Source organism: Ursus americanus, chromosome 6, assembly GCF_024610735.1.
Source record: "Ursus americanus isolate L20-20 chromosome 6, mUrsAme1.1.p, whole genome shotgun sequence".
Classification (NCBI taxonomy): Eukaryota; Metazoa; Chordata; class Mammalia; order Carnivora; family Ursidae; genus Ursus; species Ursus americanus.
The window spans coordinates 12,147,023-12,157,516 of record NC_142132.1 but is presented as its reverse complement, the minus strand read 5'-3'; positions in this window follow the sequence as shown (position 1 = coordinate 12,157,516).

Sequence of the window (10,494 nt, the reverse complement as noted above, 5' to 3'; positions counted from 1 at the left end):
TTCATGCAAAACAAACGGCAGATAAATTTAGTTTCCTTTCTCCTCCCTATCTGTCTGAAAAAGTGGGAACTCCTTGACATTTCGGTGGAAAGTAGGAGCAGAGACTGTAACAAGAAAGCCTTAATTCTAGAAAGCAAACACAGGGACCTCTTTTGGGAGGAGGAGGAGTACTCCTTCACTTACCAAGTCAGTGAATAATCTGGAAACGATGCTGACCCAGCGAGGAGCCCAGAGCATGGAGGAGGAGCTAGAGAAGCAGGTGGAAAGTGCCTGCTAGGTCAGGGAACGGGGTGGGGTGGGGGGAGGCAATTTGCCTGAGAGTCATGGGTCCTACCCCCACCCCCTGAGGACTGACCATAGGAGTCAGGGGCTGGGCATGCTTGCTGGGCAGGGAGACCAGCTCACTCAAACGTTTGGAGACAGATCGAGGCTTACCCTGGCCTCCAGCTGCTCAGGTGAGGTGAGGGAGAAGAGGGCCCGAGCCAGGGCAAGGAGGTCTGGAGCACCAGGCCCCGTCTAGGCCCTGGGGGGCTGTGGGCTATGCACAGAGGAGTCTGGGCTTGGCCCGAGCCAGCCGGCCCAGTAGGGCCTGAGAAAAGTCCCAGCGGGTGGCAGAGGCTCTGAGCCAGCCCCAGGTCCACACTTTGCCTGAGATATCACCCTGAATGTATTTGAAACTATTTGGACTGAGCCTCTGGTCAGTCCCCACTGCCTGTCATCTGCACACGCTGATGTGGCCCCAGATGGAAGGTGTAAAGGAAGTCAAGAGCCCTTTGGGGCAATTCATGAAACACCTCCAACACCTGCCGTCTCTTTCCAAACACCCCTGGGGCAGCTTTGGGAAACTGGCCAGGTGGGTGCTCCGGAGGACTGTGACGTGTAGAGGAGCCCATGTCCTCCTCCCGACCCCACAGGTGGCTGCAAACTTCGCAAACTCAAGTTCAGGCAAGGTGGCGCTGCCCAGCTCCACGGCGCTCAGAGGCCTTGCTCTCCTGTTTGAACTCCACTCACGGCCTGAGGTGGGGCCTTGTTCAAGCCTTACCCAGGCTCGCCCTGGCTTGGGGTGACCTGCATGTCCGCCGCGTGTCCCCTCACCACTGGCGCTCTGCCGGCAGCCCTGACTCCTCTCCGCAGGCAGGAGAGGCTCCCCCAACCAAACTGCGGAGCCAGAGAGGAGGAAGTCAGAGCCGTAATTAGAGCAAAATGATACAAACTGCATTACTACCCCGACTGCTGGTAACAGTTACGCGCTAAACAACCCCACGGGTAGGTACAATTTTTATTACCTCCATTGCACAGGTAAGGAAAGTGAAGCCCAGAGAGGTAAAGGGACTTGCTCGATGGCGTTGGCCGGAATTGCACCCCGGTCTCCCGATCCTGAGCGCAGCCGCTCCCGTGACCTGACATCACAAATCCCCAGACAGAAGTCTGCTGTGCTCTCTCTGGGCTCCGACAGGCCAGCATCCCTGGATGGTTTAGGCTCTGGCTGCGGGACCAGGGGTCTCCAAGGGACCCTGAGAGGTCGCCATCCTGACCACAGGCCATGAAGCTGCCCCCCACGGCCCCTCATTGTCATCCCCCACCACCACTCAAATGCATTCTTTAGCAACCCTCTTAGGTGAAGCATAAAGGTCTCCGGCCGTGGGAAGAACACCAGAGCTTCCAGGAGTGCGCACTGGGCAGCTCCCCGGTAACACAGATGCTGGCTGGGAAGCATGGATGGGAGAGAAGCAGGAGGAAGCAGGGATGCTTCTTTCCAGCTGCACTGGTGATGTGGGGCTGGTGCCAAGCAGGTCACGGGGCCGGAACTTCAGCGTGAACTGGGACTGAACACCTGAGGGGGCAGAAGGTGTGAACCTCCCTCTAAGGGGGCTAGAGGGTTAAATGAACGAATTCAGTGAAGAACTCAGGATAGACTCCAGCCCGTAGGGGCGGCAGGGGCTTCTCCCTCCAGCACTTTCTGCGAATGTCACCTTAGCAACACCTCTGACCACCTGCCCCAAAGTTGCCCCCATCCCCGAACTCTCCAACCCCCTCTTCTGCTTTTCTTCCTGTCCTGAGCACCTTTCTCAAGATCAAACCCAACTTGCCTCCACGCGGAGAGTCCACATGGCTCAGCCGTGGCCAACTGTAGCCCCAGGCCCACGGACCGACTGATGTGGGTCCCTTACGCCAGCAGGCTACCAACCAGTGCTCCTCAAGCTTGAACGTGCAGAGCAATCACCAGAGATCTTGTTAGATCAGAAAGTAAAGCAGCAGCAGCGGGAAGGCTGGGAATCTGCATTTGTCTGCAGGTGATGATGATTCTGGCCCCAGGCCGGAATTCAGGCTCTAGAATTTAGGACTCATGTCCTTCCCATTTTCCTTTTCTCTCCCCACTCCTTCTCTCTCTCCTCACCTTCTTCCTCCTGCTCTCTGCCTCTTTCTGTGCTCACTTCTCTCCCACCCTCTCCCTTGTGCCCTCTCTTCCTGTGTCTCTCCATCACTCTAGCTCCTGATGCCCACCCCCACCTCCCTTCTCCTCTCTTCCTTCCCATCGCTTTCCCCACCCCCCACCCCCGCCCTCCCATTAGCAACCCCAGGTGGCAACTGGCACCTGCAGGCATTGTCCATCCTCCCCCTCCCCCCCCCCCCCGCCTGATTCTAGGGGGCTCTAAGACAGTGCCTGCACTCCTTATTTGCAGAGGGAAAGACAACGGTTAAACCAGAAGACCACTGAACTTAGCAATTCAGAGCTGGGCTCATTGCATTCCCCTCTTAATAACCACGTAATGACTCCTATTAACAGCCCATCAAAGGCAATCACTCTTCAGAAGGAACAAAGGCTCCCACGAGCTATTTTCTCACCGTTTGTAGCAAACACTCTCCTTCCACACCTGCATCCCCGCCACTCTCCCCCTTCGGAGGGCAAATCTTACAGATTTGTCTTTCTCCTAGCCTTCCTCCAGCAGCCTCTCAGATGCCAGCTCCTCGCTCACCCTTTCCCGCAGACTGGCTGGGAACCTGGGTTAGAGGGGAACCTGCATGGTCCTTTCCTCCAGTTCACTTGGTGGGGACATTTATAAGGAGGCACAAGGAATCATCAAGAACAGATACGATCTGGGGTGGCTGGCTGGCTCAGTTGGTAGAGCATGTGACACTTGATCTCGGGGTTGTAAGTTGAAGCCCTGTGTTGGGTGTAGAGATTACTCTTAAAAAAATCAAATCTTAAAAATAGATACAATCTGTCTTGCAGAAATACTCGTAAATGCCTGTGTTTGCCAGCATATTTATGCAGCATGGACTGTAAGAGTGGAAAAACAGAAACCACCTCCGTGATTATCACTGTCAAACAGAACACCCAAGAGCCATGAGAGAGGATTTCGGCGGCCTCCATCTTGACCTCAAACTTTCTAGTTGGGTTCTTCTTTCCATCTTGTCTCCGGGCTCCAGCAGAAGACCCTAAGGGCAAAGCACCCGCTGATGGGAACCGAAACTACTCCCTCTAGCATAAGGACCTCCCAGAGCCAGCAAGCCCCACCCCTTTGACTCCAAGACAAGGATGGATTTGACCTTCACTGCCCACCTACACGTACCCACCCATCTTTGCCCCACATTTTCCATATATACACCTGGGAGAATTTCCAGCACTTGGGAGGCAGTCTCTGAGACAGGAAGGAGTCAGCCGTCTTCCCAGTGTTGGCCTCACTGAAATAAATTCCTTTCTTGTCCCACACCACAGGTTTCCCTGTCTTTGGATTTTGTCAGTAGTGAGTGGCTGACCCTGGTCTGTTCAGGACCCCAGAAGCCAGGTGCCCTGGCACCCCTGTGCCCCACCTACAGCCAACTTAAACCCATTAGGTCCAAAACAATAATACCAGCCTACATTGAGCTCACTTACTGCGTCCTGCCCCTACTCTAAGCATTTTATTATCTCATTTAAAATCAAAACGCCCTGGCCCAATTATTTCCCAGCTAAGGAAATTAAAGCTTAGATGTTATTTGCCTATTTTTGCCCCAAACAGAATTTCACTCCACACCAACCAATCTCTATGCTTTAAGCAAATAATTTTAGTTTGCTTTTTTTTTTTAAGATTTTATTTATTTATTCGACAGAGACAGCCAGCGAGAGAGGGAACACAAGCAGGGGGAGTGGGAGAGGAAGAAACAGGCTCATAGCGGAAGAGCCTGATGTGGGGCTCGATCCCATAACGCCGGGATCACGCCCTGAGCCGAAGGCAGACGCTTAACCGCTGTGCCACCCAGGCACCCCTTAGTTTGCTTTTTAAGCAAAGACCACGTGAAGTCAAACGAAAGCTTCTAGAAAGTAACTAGGATATCTCTATGACCTTGGGGTAGGTAGGCCAAAATTGCATAAGCAGGACAGAGAAACTATAAGCTTCCTGGAGTTCAGAGCAAGCAGTGAGGTTACTGGCCCATTTCCTCCCATGCATATTCTCTCCTGGCACATAGGGAAAGTAGGAGGGCAGCCCGGCAGAATTTGCTCAGCGTATGAAGTTCTTCACAATTCAGTGCGGAACTCCGTCAGGAAAAGAGGTTATAAACTCAGGGAAGGGGGAGCCCGTCATTGTGTCGTTGCCAAACGAAGCCTGATCATCTGGGTGATGGACACCAGGGGGCGCCCTTCAGACAGCGCATCCAGCCCTGGCCAGCCGCTCTGGCTGGAGGCAATTGGCCATTTGTGTCCCTGCTGTCCCTATCCGCCCCCTTCCTCTCTGGCAGTGAGCTGACAAGGATCAGAATTTCCTGCAGAGGTCAGCAACAGGGAGGAAAGGCTGAGGTACCACCGCGCCCCCCCCCAACACCCCTCAGTTCACGGAATGCCTTCACCTCCTAAACTTAGCCTCCCCGGGTCAGGAGCTTCTACCCCATCATTGACAATGTGACATAGTGACGGGTCTGAGTTCTCTCAGCAAGTGGACAGCAAAGCCCAACTCCTAAACCTCGTGCTGAGCGGGCCCCTCCTGCAGCCTTACCGCGCAGATCCCAGCTGCCCAGAGGCTCTTTGAAGCATCATTACATGGTTTACAAACCTAAGTGTGGGCAAAATACACAAACCTGGCTGAGGGTGGGGGGTGGGCGTGATCCTGTATCATAGACAAGTGTCATACCCACTGGCAAAGCCACGGAGCGTGCAACACCAGGGGGTGGTATTATAAACCGTGGGCTCCGGGTGATGATGTTGTATCAAGGTAAGTTCATCCGCTGTAACAAAGGCACCACTCTGGTGGGGGGAGTGGATCGCGGGGGAGGCTGTGCATGCGCGGGGGCAGGAGGGTATGGGAACGCTCTGTACCTTCCTCTCAATTTTGTTGTGAACTTAAAACTGCTATTTTTTAAAGTCTTAATAAAAATAATCACAGACATTCTTTAAGTATTAAGAGCCAAACAAGGAATCGTGCAGGAAACTAACTTAAAATCCATCCGAGTTGCAATGTGTTCTGCGTCCTCTTCCTGGAACAGGATTCTCTGCAGGGCTGGAGGTGCAGCTCCTAACCTTACGCACCCCAGGCCGGGGCGGCTGGGTGCCCCCGGCCAGGTCAGGAGACTCGATTTAAAATGATCAAGGCCTTATTCCGGCCCCAGTGCTCAGACAACTGACAGGATCTTCCATCACCACCGCTGCTGTTGAGTTGGGAGTTTCTAGCTCCCTCCCACCCCACCCCTTGAGAACAGACCTTCCTGACCTTCTGGAGTTCACCTGAGCTCCGGAGGACCTGGGAGCGTGAAGGTGGGTTCCAGAGAAGCAGGTCTGTCAGGGATCTGTGGCTTGACCATGACCTCGAGGGCCAGGGAGCCCAGCACAGCATGACGACGAAACACTCTGAACTCACAGTCAGCGAAGGCCCACAAGCAGCCGTGGCCAGCAGAGCCTGGGAAGGCAGGGCCCCAATTCCCAGAGCTGTTCACTGTCCCCCGTCTCCTTGCTGCTCCCTGCTCTCTCCAGGTCCCAAACCACCGTCATCCAAGTGCATTCCCACTTTGAGCGCATCCTGAGTGCCCTCCCTGGCCCGGGCGAGGGGCTGCGGTATGAACGACTGCCCCGCTCCCCGCCTTCCCCACCCTGCACACTCCGGTGACAGTCTCCCCCACAGCATGCAAGCCCCAGCTGTAAAGCGGCAGCCTCTGCCCTTCAAAACCAAAAGGGGCATGTTTTGCCATTTTAAGGGACAAGGCCGGGTCAGCTCTGAAAGCAGCCTTACGCTTGTGGCAGGTGGGCTGGGATTAGGAGCGGGAGCAATACCAGCCCCTTCTGCGCCAACACCAGACTTGCCCTCCAAATATGAGCTGCCCCCCGGCTTGAGGGCCCGCCGGTGGGTAGAGCCCTACATGATCAGCCCACCTGGGGCAGTCACAGGCTGAAATTCGGGCCCCCCTGTCATCGATCCCAAGAGGCAGTGCAGCCTCCTTACCCCTCTGAGGTCCCTGGTAATGCGGCTTTCCCTTCTTTATACCGTCCTCACCCAGCAGGGACCACTGCTCCCATTTTGCAGGAAATGAAGGCCCAGGAAGTCCTATGACTCTCCCTAGACACCACCGCCCCCACCCAAGGTCCCCCAGCGAGCACTCTGTTTGCCCGGCTCTGGCTCTGTGCAGGTGACAGTTTCTCTCTTGGTCACAGCGGCCCTCAGGGATTCCCCATGAAGAGTCCCTGGCCAGGATCACCTTGCAGGCCTTCCATCTCTCACAGTGGAGGATTGTGCCAATACCCCCACATCCTGTCACCTTGCACCCACCAGCTCAGGAACCAGTGTTCCTCGCACCGGTTTCCTAATGTCTGCACAATCGCAAACACCAAGACTAATTTTCTCTCTGGAGGGGTACAGATGGAGATGTAGGGTTAGAACGAGCATGGTTATTAAATTTCCATATTCAGACGTGCACAACCACGGGCCTCAGGAGTCCTGAGAAGCCATTGCATTCCTGATAATCAGATTTGCACTGCTGCGGCCGATTCTCGGCAGGTGGAACGGAGGCCCAGGTCCTTTCCCCATGTCAGCCCTGTGTCAGCGCAGCTCTGGGCGGCCTTTGAGTGCAGGCAGAAAGTAAAGAGGGATGGAGAGACGGATATCACCTCCTCTGAGAAGCCCTCCTGAGCCCCTAGGCATGATTAATTCCTGCCTCCATCGGGCTCTGTATTTCTTTGTGTGGGCTGTCCTGACAGCCTTAGAGAGGGTCCAGCTGGTACTACGGTTCTTGTGTACTTACCTACCCTCCCCAGACTGTGACCAACCCAACCGCCGCTGAGCTGCCTGCTACTTCCCTGGTATCCTGGAGGTCTTGGCCAATCACCCCCCTCAGCGCCAGTGGTGAGCCCCTGAGCAAGCCCGGGCAGAGGGTCCAAGAGCCTGAGGACAGTGATGGGGTCAGAGATGGGCACCTGACCTAAGTTAGACCAATGAGATTCAGTCCTGGGATTTGTGCTCCAATGGCCAGAAAAGAGCATCCCTTCCCACAGGGGCTCTGAAGCTGGGTGGATGGAGGTCTCATCCGCAGGCAGCCACTCTGCTGTGCGTGGGAGCACATGCCTGCGACGAAGCCGGCTCTGAGGACGGCAGTGCTAAGCAACAGAGAGAAAGGCAGAGTCCTAATGATACCTCATGCGAAGCTCGGGTTCCAGCCATGTCTGAAGCCAGTGGCCTTCCTGAGCTTCCCGATTTCATTAGCCAATCAATCCCCCTTTTGTTTGAGCCAGTCTGAGATGCGTTTCTGCCACTCACAAGAGTCCTGGGTAAAACTCCCAGATTCCTAACTCACCTCTGGTTTATTGAGTGCCTTAGAAAGGGTACATACTGGGGCACGAGGCAATGGCGACTTGCTTGAGGTCATGGAGCTGCTTAGGGACAGAGCAGAGGCCAGAACTCAGGCTGCCTGGCTTGCAGACCATTCTCCCTAAGATGCACTCACGACCTCTCCTTCTCCCCTGCGCAGGGGTCCAGCACTGGCCCACACCCAAAGCCACCCTAAAGCCAACACATGGAGTGAGATGCTCATTCGGCAACATCCCCGCCCACTCTCAAGGCCTGGCAGGGTCCAGACCACAGACAAGCAAAGGTCCAAAAGAGAGGCGCCCCATAGCGCTTGGAGCAGACGCTGCTTAGAGCCTGCAGGTGGGTTTTTTCATCCACACTTGAATCTGGAGTCAGTGGGGAACCAGGGAGAAAGGGAAAGTCAATCTGTCCCTTGACTCAGCTATGCCACTGGAGAGTCAGCCTCAAGGACTCCCACCAGCTACTGTGCCCGCTGACTTCACTGGCAATGCCCCTCTGTCCTTGGACCCACACACTGGCCCAGGGAGGGAGGGTTTGTCCGTAATCACAGAGGATCACTGCCCACGGTGTAACTATCAGCCTGGCTCCTTGTCTGATGTTGGGATGTTGAGAGTGTGGTTGGAAATCCCGAGAATAATCTTTCTCCTTTGCTGGCTAACTTGTCGCTAGTTTTGTAATTTCCTCGAATTGTGGTTTTAGAATATAGTCCACATATGACAGTCATTCTTTGGTATTTGTTGAGACTAGCTTTGGGCTCACAAGTGATGGATTTTTTTAAATGTCCCACATACGCTTGAAAATACATATTTAAATGATAAATGCAAGGTTAGGCTTCTCTCTGTGTTCATCCTATCAAGACCGATAAAGATGTTATTCATAATTTCTGTATCTTTACTCATTTTTTTGTCTCCAAGAGCTCTCGTGTTCCAGAAAGCTGTGGAAAAATCTCACGCTAAAACTGTAAATGCTTCCATTTCTTCTCATAATTCTGGGTACTTTCTGTATATTCTGAAATAATGTTGGTAGGGGACACAAGTCCAAGTATATCTTCCTTGTGAGTTGTTCCTTTTGCATGATGGAAGGCCTTGTTTCTCATTAATTCTGTCCAATAATAACATTGCTACATTGGCTTTCTTTTGGTTAGTCATTGTTGGATGTCCTTCTACTGTTTTGTTTTTTTTAAAGATTTTATTTATTTATTCGACAGAGATAGAGACAGCCAGCGAGAGAGGGAACACAAGCAGGGGGAGTGGGAGAGGAAGAAGCAGGCTCACAGCAGAGGAGCCTGATGCGGGGCTCGATCCCATAACGCCGGGATCACGCCCTGAGCCGAAGGCAGACGCTTAACTGCTGTGCCACCCAGGTGCCCTCCTTCTACTGTTTTAAACGAACCACTGTTGGCTGTACAAAGTTGGATGTGAGGTGTTGGTGGTGTCGCATTTTTTAATCTGCTCTGAAATTTTCTTGTAGCTATCCAGTGCAGCCCACTCACATGTATTATGATGACGGGAGTACTTAGATGCCCTCTATCATACTCTTGTGTGTTTTCCATTTACTCTGCTTTTTCTTTGCTGCTTTTTTGTCTCCTTTTCTGCTTTTTACTGGATTAATCATGCCTTTTTTTAAGATCTTTTTTTTTCCTTGAGAAGGAGAGAGGGGAGAGGGGCAGAGGGAGAGAGAATCTCAAGCAGACTCCCCGCTGAACACGGAGCCCCACGTGGGTCTGGATCCCACCACCCGGAGATCATGACCTGAGTCAAAACCAAGAGTCTGACGCCCAACCGACTGAGCCCAGGTGCCCTAATGGAGAGAGAGAAGCTTAAGCAGGCCCCACGCCCAGCTCAGAGCCTGATGTGGGGCTCGATCTCACAACCCTGAGATCATGACCTGATCTAAAATCAAAAGTCAGATGCTTAACCAACTGACCCACCCTGGTGCTCCAATCAGAGTTTTTCTTTAAAGATTCCTTTTCTACTGATTTCCAAGTCACACACTCTGTTTATACTATCGTAGCTAGTTCCCAGCATATTTTAATATGAATATTAACAAGGTTCCAGGTGAAGCAACGTCACTGTCCTCCACATCAATGACACAGAGACCTCAGAACACTTTGCTTCCAATCTCACCAAGTTGTTATGATCCAGCAGTTCAGTCCTATCTGTTTTTGAGTCCCCCAAACTGGCTGTTACTTAATGACTGGTTTTCATACACAACATTTCTTTAGACTTACCTACATAATTACCAAATTATTATCTCAAGTTACTCCTTAGGTCTTACCTTTTCCTTCTGGGCTAAACTCCATCTTAATGAAGCACACCCTTTCGTGATCCTTTCGGGAAGGGTCTGTGAGCCATAGAGTCTCAGACTTTCTTTGTCTGAACATATCTTTTTTCTGCTCTCACTCTTAGCTGGCTACAGAATTTCTGACTGACAATTATATACAGTGGCATCTTTATTGTATAGTTCCAATGTCTTCTGTCCGCCATTGTTACTAAGTCTGCAGTCAGCCTGGTCATTATCCTTGTATCGGTAATCTATCAATGCCATATGGGGTAATCTGTCAATGCCATAGGGCTGCTTTTAACATTTCTCTTTGTTTTTGGTTTTCTACAATTTCACTCATCATATGTAAGTGCAGATTTACTTGTTTTTATCTTCGGAGGACGGTTTGTTATCGATAGAAAGATTCATTGCTTGCATTAATTTGAGAAAACCCTCAGCC